This window comes from Equus asinus, chromosome 15 (genome assembly GCF_041296235.1).
Source record: "Equus asinus isolate D_3611 breed Donkey chromosome 15, EquAss-T2T_v2, whole genome shotgun sequence".
Lineage (NCBI taxonomy): Eukaryota > Metazoa > Chordata > Mammalia > Perissodactyla > Equidae > Equus > Equus asinus.
In genome coordinates, this window is record NC_091804.1 from 39,671,814 (window position 1) to 39,682,234 (window position 10,421).

Below are 10,421 nucleotides of genomic sequence, written 5' to 3' on the forward strand. Positions count from 1 at the left end.
CTCTAACCATCTGAAATGGCCAAATTGTTCCTCATGTCGCTGCTGCTGCTCACTCATTATTGGTTTGACTCTCCCTCTTGACCCACTGACTCCAGGAGATCAGGGATCTTGATGGTCTTGTTCATCGCTACCTTGTCATCACCTAAACCAACAAATACTCGTTGGATCAATCAATGAATCAATGTACACAGCGATCGATTCTACTTTATAGCATCTTCACGAGGTTCAACGAGAGGAGGTTTTGAAAGTGCATTTTAAGCAGCCAGGTTTCTAAACCGTGAGAGAACTCCAAGAGCCTTGTGTGAGTGTGGCTAACCCTACAGGGAGGGATCTAAACAGGCCTAGATGTCCCCTTGAGCTAGACCTTGAATAATCTGATCTGTGCTAAATTCACAATACTTTCTACAGCCATTTCCCTCCACATCTTTTGTCCTATTGGCCATTTGTCTGGAACAAAATCACTAATATTCTTATTTAGTTTATTTATTTCTAGACTATTACATTAACATGGTATTAAGTAATTCAAAAAGTACAAAGACTGCATAATGAGGAGTCTGTCTCCCTCCGACTCTTGACTTAGAGGCAGCTAACATTTCCAGATATCCAGTAGATGCTTCCAGAAAGTTCCTGTACGTAAACAGGCATGTAGGGAAAGAGATGCCCACATTTTCTGTTTACAGGAAAAGGCCCCGATCGTACATGCTGCTTTATACCTTTGCTTTTTCTTTTTTCTACTTTACAGTCTGTTTCCGTATCACTGCACGTTGAGCGGTTTTGCTCCTTTTAAAGGCCATGTGGCGTGTTATTGTCCCTTCCCCCCTTCGTCCTGCTGAGGGACACCAGGGCGGCCCGCTTTCGGCTCCTGCCGCAGGACAGTGGGGACTCTCCTCGCCGGACATCTTGGGGCCCAGGAGAGTCACCGGAGTCCCTCGGAGTCTGTCAAAGAACCCTGGGGGCTGGCCCTTCCCCAGCCTCATCCCGCCCTCCCTGCTCCCGGGTGTTTTGTTTGGGCCTTTTAAAGACTTTTTCAAAATTGACTTTGGCTTCTTGGCCTGAACTCTGAAGTGTTTGAGCTGATAAGACCGCGGGCTTGGCCGAGGGGGACAGAAGTCCACGGTTACCTCGGAGGCCAAGCTGGGGGGACAGCGGCCCAGAGCCTCCCCCTCCTCCGGCAGGGCGCGGGCAGTGTGGACAAGGGGAGGTGGCCCCGGGCCAGGCGGGCGGAAGGTGGCTCCTCATCGCCTCCTTTGACCTTCAGAAGCCATCGAGGGGCGCGGGAGGGCTGGCTTGTTGACCGGGCCCCTCCTAAACCAAACAAGATGCTGTGGGCAAGTCAGAGCGAAGTCCGGGCACAGCTCAGGCCCCACCGGGCACATCCCGGAGGGGCCTGGCCCCTGGGGAGCTGGGGGCGCAGCGGCCACCCGTCCCCATGGCCGTGGCAGACGACACTGGCACAGTCTCGACACGCTGCCCACCGTCATCTCCTCCCAGGATTTTACCTGCCTGGCTCTGACCGAGGGCCCTGGCCACAGAAATGAACAAGTCAGTCCAGGTCCCCACCTTCCAGAACTTTCCTCAGTCTGGAACAGCGGACAGGTGACAAACAGGCAAGAAGTGCCCACAGTGCTGGGCGCTACTTAGGGGACAGACAGGCACTGCCCGGCCTCAGGGGGGCCTCCCCAGTCTCGCCACATCCCAGCTGAAACCCCATCTGGGGCTCCCCAGGGTGCCCCAGGATTCCCAGGGCCCACAACCCCTCATGACCTGGCCCTGCCCACCTCTGCAACCAGGTCCGTGTCATCGGCTTGTCAGCCCTGCATGCCCGCTCTGACCTCAGGTCCCTCTGCCTGCAGCACCCTCACCTCCCACCTCCTCAGCTGGGATGTCATCTCCTCCTCCAGGAGGCCTTCCCTGATGCCCTTGGAAGGGTCTGGAGCCTCCTTGGGGCTGTCACATGCTCCCGTCCATTCCCTGTTCCAGCTCCGATCCCTCTGGATGGGGGTCACCTATTTGGGGGTGACACAATAGTCCAGGATGGCCAGAGTCCAGGCTCTGTGACTGGCCCACCTGGATTCGAATGCTGGCTCCCCCACCCTGGGCCGCAGTTTTCTCATCTGGAAAATGGGCGTTACGGTGGTGCCCACCTCACAGGACTGTCGCGAGGAAGAAGAAATTTAATGAGGGTGACGAGAACAGCGTGGGCGCAGGGCCTGCGTGCAGGAAAGGCCGCTGCGTGGTCACACTTTGTGTGCCTCCCGCAGACCTGAGCAGGCGCTAGCTGAACCTCTGCTGGATTAACAAGCACAGCCCTGCAAACCTGCTCGTGGAGGTGAGCAGTCAGGGGAAGTGCTTCTGATAGGATGGAAAAGTGTTTAAAACACATCCCTAAAGTTGAGCGGCATGATTTACGACCATGAGCACACACACACACACACACACACACACAGCCCGATACCCCCGCTCAGGAGAAATTGAAAAACAGAATGTTCAGTGTGGTCACATTGGAAGGATGGGACAAAGAATAATTTTTCTTCTTTCTTGTTTGATGTGTTTTTTTCCTAATCTTGGTTAATAAGCATGGTTTCAATTTAAATGGGAAAAAATAACAACAAATCTAGAGAAGAGGGCGCCCGGAGCCCTTTCTGTTCCATGCAGCTCTCCCACAAACGGGCGGGGCCGGGCGGGGCTGGGCGGCCCGAGAAAGAACTGCCCTTTAGAAATGAAGCAAGAGTGGGAAAACCAGCACGTCCCAGGCGGCGGAGGGGTCAGTCAACCAGGGGGAAGTTGTGCAGAATAATGACAAAGCAACCCCTCTCCCGACACGGGGCACGGGGGACATTCTGGATGCTTCCCGTGCCCCCCAGACTTGGCTGGCAACCCTGCCTGACAGCACGGCCCCACTGCCTGTGGCCTGACATGCATCACACCCCATGTCTGTGCCCCACCTCACGTGTATTACCTAACCTGACCTGGTTCTGACACCTGCCTGTGAGCAAGCGGTAGGTTACTACTGTTAGCCCCATTTCACAGAGGGGGAAACTGAGGCTCCAAGGGTTTAATAGTTTGCCTAAGGTTGCCCAGCTGGTAAATGGCAGAGTGTGAATTTAACACCATTTGGTTCCGTTCTTGTCTATGATTGGCCTCCTTCTTCTCATTTCTACTCAACTAGATGGTGAGTTTCTAGAGGAACTGGGTGACAATCTTCTCCATATCCCCAGGGCTTGGCCTAGGACCCAGGCCAGAGCTAGGGTCTAGCACACAACAAGGGCCTAATAGTAATGGTTGAGTAAATGAACTAACAAATGGGTAATGGGTGGATGGATGGATGGATGGATAGGTGGATGGATGGATGGATAGATAGATGGATGTGAGGATAGATTGATGGGTGAGTGGATGGATGAGTGAGTGGATGGATGGATGGATGAGTGGATGGATGAATGGGTGAATGGATGGATGGATGGATGGATGGATGGATAGGTGGATGGATGGATGGATAGATAGATGGATGTGAGGATAGATTGATGGGTGAGTGGATGGATGGGTGAGTGGATGGATGGATGGATGAGTGGATGGATGAATGGGTGAATGGATGGATGGATGGATGAATGGATGGATGGATGGATGGATAGGTGGATGGATGGATGGATAGATAGATGGATGTGAGGATAGATTGATGGGTGAGTGGATGGATGGGTGAGTGGATGGATGGATGGATGAATGGATGGATGGATGGATGCGTGGATGGTTGGATGGATGGATGGAGGATAGATGGTTGGATGAGTGGATGGGTGAATGGATGAGTGAATGGATGGATGGGTAGATGGATGAATGAGTGGATGGATGGATGGAGGATAGATGGGTGGGTGGATGGGTGGATGGATCGATGGATGGATGGACAGATGGATGGATGGATAGGTGGGCAGGTGGATGGATGGAGGGATGAGAGGGTGGGTGGGATGCATGCACGAAATGAATGCACGGCTGCAGATGAAAAGGAATTAATCAATACATGGTGGTGAGAGGCAGTGGCACTGAGGGAAAGCTTCTGGCCCTGGACGTCGAAGGTGCCCTTTAGGACAGTTGCAAACTGGCAGCTCTGAGGCCACCTCCGGGCTCCAGGCTTGTTTTGTTTGGTTGTCACAGGATTTTTCCTTTTTTTAAGTAATTGTCATTATTTAAAAATTAGGAAATTTCACATTGAAAATCTAAGTTTCTGGTTTCTCTTGCAAAACTGGGCCAGCGTACGTGCCAGGAGACAATGCGCCAGGCCTGAGCGGGCTGAGCCCCCTGGGACACCACGGGCCCCGCCACCCCCAGGGCCCCCGATGCTGGGGTTGGGTCAGCTGCCGTCGCTCACGACATTTTGGGCTGGGGTTTTCCTCGTACTACAATTACAAGGAAAATGAACAATCTCCTGTACCTGACTCTCAAGAAAAGTGGGAAAACAAAGACAGGTAGAGAGGAAACTGGGAAGGAAGCTGTTTCTTTGTGGAAGAGGAGAATATTTCTGTGGATCTGATGCACAAAGAACGCCTATTTTCCTGAGGGACAGTACAGCACAGGGATTAGGGGCAGAGATGCTAGAGCCTGACAACCTGGGTTCAAGCTCCTATCTCTGTTACATACAGGCTGTGTGGCTTTGGCCAAGCCGCTGAACCTCTCTGGGCCTCAGTTTCCCCCTATAAAGCAGAGATGGTGTCAGTCCCCACCTCCCAAAGTGTTACTTAATAACCTTATGGCAGACTGGCTTCGGTCACTTATGTGACCTGCCTGGGCCCCGTGGGTCCACAGCAGGGGTTCTGAACCAAGGGCCGTTTGGCAATGTCTAGATTTGGCAATGTCTGGAGACTTTTTGAGCTGTTACAGCTTGAGGGGAGGTACTACAGGCTTCTAAGGGGTAGAGACCAGGGAAGCTGCTCGACATCCCGCAGTGCTCAGGACAGACCCCCACAGCAAAGGATTATGCGGCCCCACTGTTGGGAGTGCTGGGGCCTGCTGGAATCCAAGCTCCCAGATCAGGGGGTGGGGGGGGGGGGTTGGGCCCAGACTTCTGGGAGGCCCTGTAGGCTGCCAGAGGGGGTGCCCTCAGGGGAGCTCAAGGCTGAGCAGGCGGCCCTGGGTGAGGCAGGAGACATTCCCTCTGGTCCTGAGCCACCCAGCCCCCAGGATCATCAGTCCCCAAGGATTGTCCCCGTCCAGGATGCCGGGCCGGCCTCTTCCCAAGCCCATAGACCAGGCGAGGGATGGGTCCCTGGCACCTCCCAGTGGCCTCGTCCCTGAACTGCATAGCTGTCCCCAGCCTGGGGCTGGGGGAGGGAGGATGGAGACTCGCCCCAGAGCCGTGCTGTCTCTAGCCTCGTGGGGAATGTGGGCATTTCAGGTGAGGGAAGGTGGCAGCAAAGCCCTGGCAGACAAATTCCCGTGGGTTTGAATCCCAGCTCGCCGCAGATCCGCAGAGACCTCGGGCAAATCCCGTGACCCCTCCAGGCCTCAGCTCAGTGCCCCCGTCTGTAAGGTGCGGTTGCTGTCACTCACCTCCCCCCTTTGCTGGGAGGACCAAATGACATCCACACAGAGCTGGCACGTATGGGATGCCTCAGAATTCCCTCTGACACTCGTGTTCACCTAAATCTACAGCCATTTACACTGGATGAGCTCCCAGTGTACCCAGAGCGATTTTTAAACAAGTCCCAATCAAATAATTTTGTCTCAAAGGCGTATTTGCTGATATGGAAAGGAATTCACAGTATATTATCAAACGACTACAGGCCTCAAAAACATGGTGCACAGGGGGATCCCATTTTTCTGTGATATATCTATATTTTTAAATATGTATGCTTGTAGCAAAATGAGAAATGAGGACCTCATCTTCTTCGTATATAAAGAGCTCTCACAGATGAATAAAAAAGACGATTGTCCAAGAGAAAAAATAAACAAAGGACCTGGATGCTTTGCTACCAGAAAAGAAATACAAATGGGCTTTTGATATATTTTTCAATTCCTAACCTGACTTAAAAGAAAAGAACACACAGATTAGAGCTACAGCGAACACATTTTTCCCCAGCCAGCCGGGCGAAGATGGAGAAGTCCGATAAGACTCTGCCTGGGCGAGCACGTCGGGGAAGCAGTGCGTACAGAGGTGGTTGGTCAGCGTGTCAGTTGGTTGGTATGACCTTAGAGAGCATTTAGACAATAAGTGGCAAAATTTAAAAATACGCCTGCCCTATGACGGGGAAGCTCAATTGCGAAGAATTTATCCTACAGAAATAGATCCGCATACCCGGAACGGCTTCTGTGAAAGGAGTACTAATTGCAGCCTTGTTTGTGACAGCACAGCCTGGAATCATCGACATGACTATCACCAGGGGCCTAGTCCAATAAATCACATTCAGACAATGGGATATGTAAAGAATGTTCTCCTGCTGCTGATCTGAAAAGATCTCCAAGGTACATTGTTAAGTTAAAAAAAAAAAACCAATGCAGAAAAGGGTGTGTAGTGTGCTTCTATTTAGAGCAACAACTGAAGGAATCCAGGGACCAGTTCCTTCTCTGCCCTCTGGACATCCCTCCCCCGACCCCAGAGACACAGCCGGGATGGCTCCCGGGGAGCGCAGGCTCTGAGGGCTGGGGGGCGGGGCACTAAGGGTTACAGGGAGAAGAGTCGCTGTAAATTTTTGGGTAACTTTTCAATTATTTTTCATGTGAGTATGTTTTCTTATTAATTTTTTTTAAAGTTTTTAATGCGCTGATAGATGAGAGAGAAACGTCTGGAAGGATGCGCTCCAAAGTGTCAGCTGTGCTCGTCTCTGCGTGGCTGATGTGAATTAGGAGTAACTTTTCTTTTCTTCCTTTTACTCAGATGGATTTCCTAGTTCTTGAAAAATAATTATCAAGGAATAGTAGTAGTTTAAAAAATTCTTGAAAAGTAGACCCACTGGTTTCTTGGTAGTCAGAGGAAAACTGACTTCTGCTTTAAATAAAAAACGACGACAAAAACGAGCGTTCCCCTAACACTCGGATGATCTCCTCGCCATCCCATTAGAGTCTGAGGTGGGAGGTTGGAGTTACACCCTATGAAAAGTGAGAATTAATCCGGTCGACCCACCACGCACTTGCTGGGCCTGAAAGCTCCAAGCTGCTAACTCAGGTCTGGGTTCGAATCAGGTTCAGGTTCTTGTCCGCCACTCAGCTGGGCAGCCATCCAGCTCCCCCGTCTCAGTTTCCTCATCTACGTGGGAAGACGACAGGGCTGCCAGGAGGCTTCCGTGAGATGAGCCTGTGAGCGCCGTTGCTCAGGGTGTGCACAGAGGGGACCCAGCTCTTCCCCGACGCCCCAGGGCACGCCCGGCACAGGCAGGGACTCTGCACACCCAGGGGCGGGGTATCGGACGGGGTCCCTGCCCCCTCGGGACCAGTCTGCACGCGGCTCTGCCCGGCGTCCTCAGCACTCGGCCCAGCACCTCCGGCGCGTCTCCGGACAGCTTGGAGAGAGTGACACCAAGTGGCCAAGCGCGAAACCACAGCTTCAGGCCGGGGGTCCGCGCCGGGGGCGCCTCCTGGTCCCCTCGGGCCGCGTCTCCAGCGCGGTGCTGAAGTTGTCTGGAGCCAGTTTTCCAGCTGCAGGTGCGGCCGGCGCTGCCTGCCTGGGGGAGCGGAGGGGAGGGCTGAACGAGGGAACCCACGGACGACATCCCCAGGGCCGCCAGGTCGCACAACTTTGGGGGGCCCACTTGTGAAACTGCACCCCCCGGGAGCACCTGCCGGCTCGTGGCTGTCGTTGTCATCACCCCTCAGACTCTTCGTTTCCTTCCATCGTCGCCCAGAGCGATTCTAAAACGGTGTCCCCAAGGGCCGACGGAGGCCCGTGGAGCCACGGGGAGATTTCAGCTGCACCATCAAATCACGTGCCCTGTTCTCTCAGTGGTTCTGGTTACATCCGGCCACCAGTCCATTTAGTACTAATCTGGCTTCAATTCCCTTCTAACCTGTACTTGTTTCCCTTCTCAACAACAAGACTGCGGGCCTCAGACTTAGAGCCTTCAGAAGGCAAGGTGATCTGGCCACAATTTAATAAAGCAAAATGTTTTCCTAATATTTGTTTTTTTGTGGCCGCCTTCTATTGAGGGCAAGTGGTGCTGACTTTCCATCTGCAGTAGACATGGTAGATTGTATTATTGTCAATGTTTCTCGCCTTCCTCCTGGCGGTTCCCTGCTGATGTCAGCCTTGGCTGCGGGACTTCCTTCCACCAATAGCACGTGGGCTGAGCCCCACGTGGAAGCTCTGGGAGCCAGCGTGCGGTCCTGCCGTTTGCTCTTTTCCCTCTGCTGGGAGAGGGATGGGCAGCTGCTTCATCCTGAATCCCAGAGGAGAGAGGACGCATGGCCCATGGCCCACCTGCCACCTACATGAAATATGGGCGAGAAATAAACCGTCATGGTTATCAACCCACCCAGACCCTGGGGTTGTTTGTCACTGCAGCGAAACCCAGCCTGACTTGACTGATCCAGTAGAGATAAAATGTTTCCTTTGAACATAAATACACTTAAGTAAAATAAATGTGTTTATTTCAAGAAAAACCTTAAGAAGATAATGGGGCAGGCAGTAGGGGACACGCACAAGGAAGGTAGTTGTTGGATGACTGAAGTTTGGGAAACACTGATGCAGAGTTTTAAATGTGAAAATTGTTACTCCGGGTTGCAGGTGGCTTGTCTCAGAGCCTCCAGAACACCTCCCAACTCACATTTCACACGCTCCAGTCTGCCACCCACCATGTAGCCAGAGTGAGTTTTCTAAAGTGCAAATCTGATTGGGTTCCTCCCCTGCTCTAACCTCTCTGATGGCTCCCATGTGCCCTCGGCATAAAGTCACCAATCTTCATCATGGCCTTCCAGGCCTGTCATAGTCTGTCCCCTCGCCTCCATCTGCTCTCTCTCTCTTTCTCTCTCTGCTCTAGCCACACCAGTTTCTTCGTTATTCTTCAAACACTCCACAACACACACGCTCTTGCCTCAGGGCCTTTGCATCTGCTGTTCTCTCCACTTGGAAATGTCCATCACAAAGATAGAACACGGTAGTTCCCTCACTCCCTCAGGTGTCTGCTTGACATCCTTCCTCAAAGAGTTCTTCCCAGACTGGGCCATTAGAATAGCGATCCCCCATTCTCGTGCCCTCCTCACCCTCGTTTTTTTCTCCAAATCACCTGTTATCCCCTGACCACATTACGTATTTGTGCACTGTCCGTATTCCCCATTAGAATGTTAGCTCGTTGAAGGCAAAGATTTTGTGTGGTTTTTTTTTGCTGCTGTAGCCCAGTGCCTAGAATCCTGCCTTGTCCATAGTGGGCGCTCAGTGAGTCTCTGCTGAATGAAGGAATGAATAAACGATGGCCCAGGTGGACAGCAGCGGCTCTCCGCCAAGCGGCACTGGCTTCCGGTCTGCTGATAAAGACCTTCTCCTTCTCAATGGCTCCGAGCTGAGCCTCGCCGGCTGCCTCAGATCACGTGTCTCTCCCTGAGCCAATCCCTGGGGCCGGGAGCACGGGGAACACTGAGTGGCCAGGCCTAGGTGAGTCTCGAAGTCAGCTCCACCTAGGCCACATGGACCGAGGCGGAGGCAGAGTGTCCTGCAAGAAAACTGTGATGCTGATGTCAGAGAAAGAGGAAATGGATGCTAGGTAGGTAAAAACAATAGTCATCGCCACAGAAAGGTAAATTACGCACCTGGCGGAGCGCCTCGGACTTAGCGTGGGTTCTCCAAATGAGGAGCCTCCTTTGGGACCAAGTTGTGTTCAGGTGGAGGGTGAGTGGGGTGGAGTGGGGTGGGGGGAACTCTGTTAATGCCAGAGATGGAGCTGGAATAAGGAGCAGCTGAGGCAGGCAGGCCCTAGACCCTTGGAATACCTGCGGCATTAAAACTACGTTGAAAGAGCTTGGAAGTTTGGAGCCCAAAGAAATCTTACATGCAACTTCTTACATAATCAGCAAAATATTAATTAATCTCTTTTCTGACACTGAGGAAGACACCCTTGAGAAGAAACTTAAAAATAAACATCGTTGGCTCTAATCTGTTACTGTTGATTACTCTGAGGACCCACACATCTTGTTGCCTGATCACGCCACACGGCATACCACAAACCCCACGACCAGCCAAGTGGGGCCTCCTGAAATTGGCAGTCACGGTCAGCTGAAATTCTGAAACCATATGGCATAGTGTGTTACCGGGAATGAGTAATCCCTTTTGTTCCAGCATCGAAATTCTAAACTCTTGAATAATGCCGTATTCAGCCTCCAGTGGTAGAGCCTGAGCTGGCCCCACGGTACCAGCTTCTCCTCCTGAGACGACAGAAGCTCCGTAGGAGCACGGGCTGTTCAGAATGGACGACATCCCCCAGCCTCCCTTGCAGCGAGGAGTGGCCGCAGGA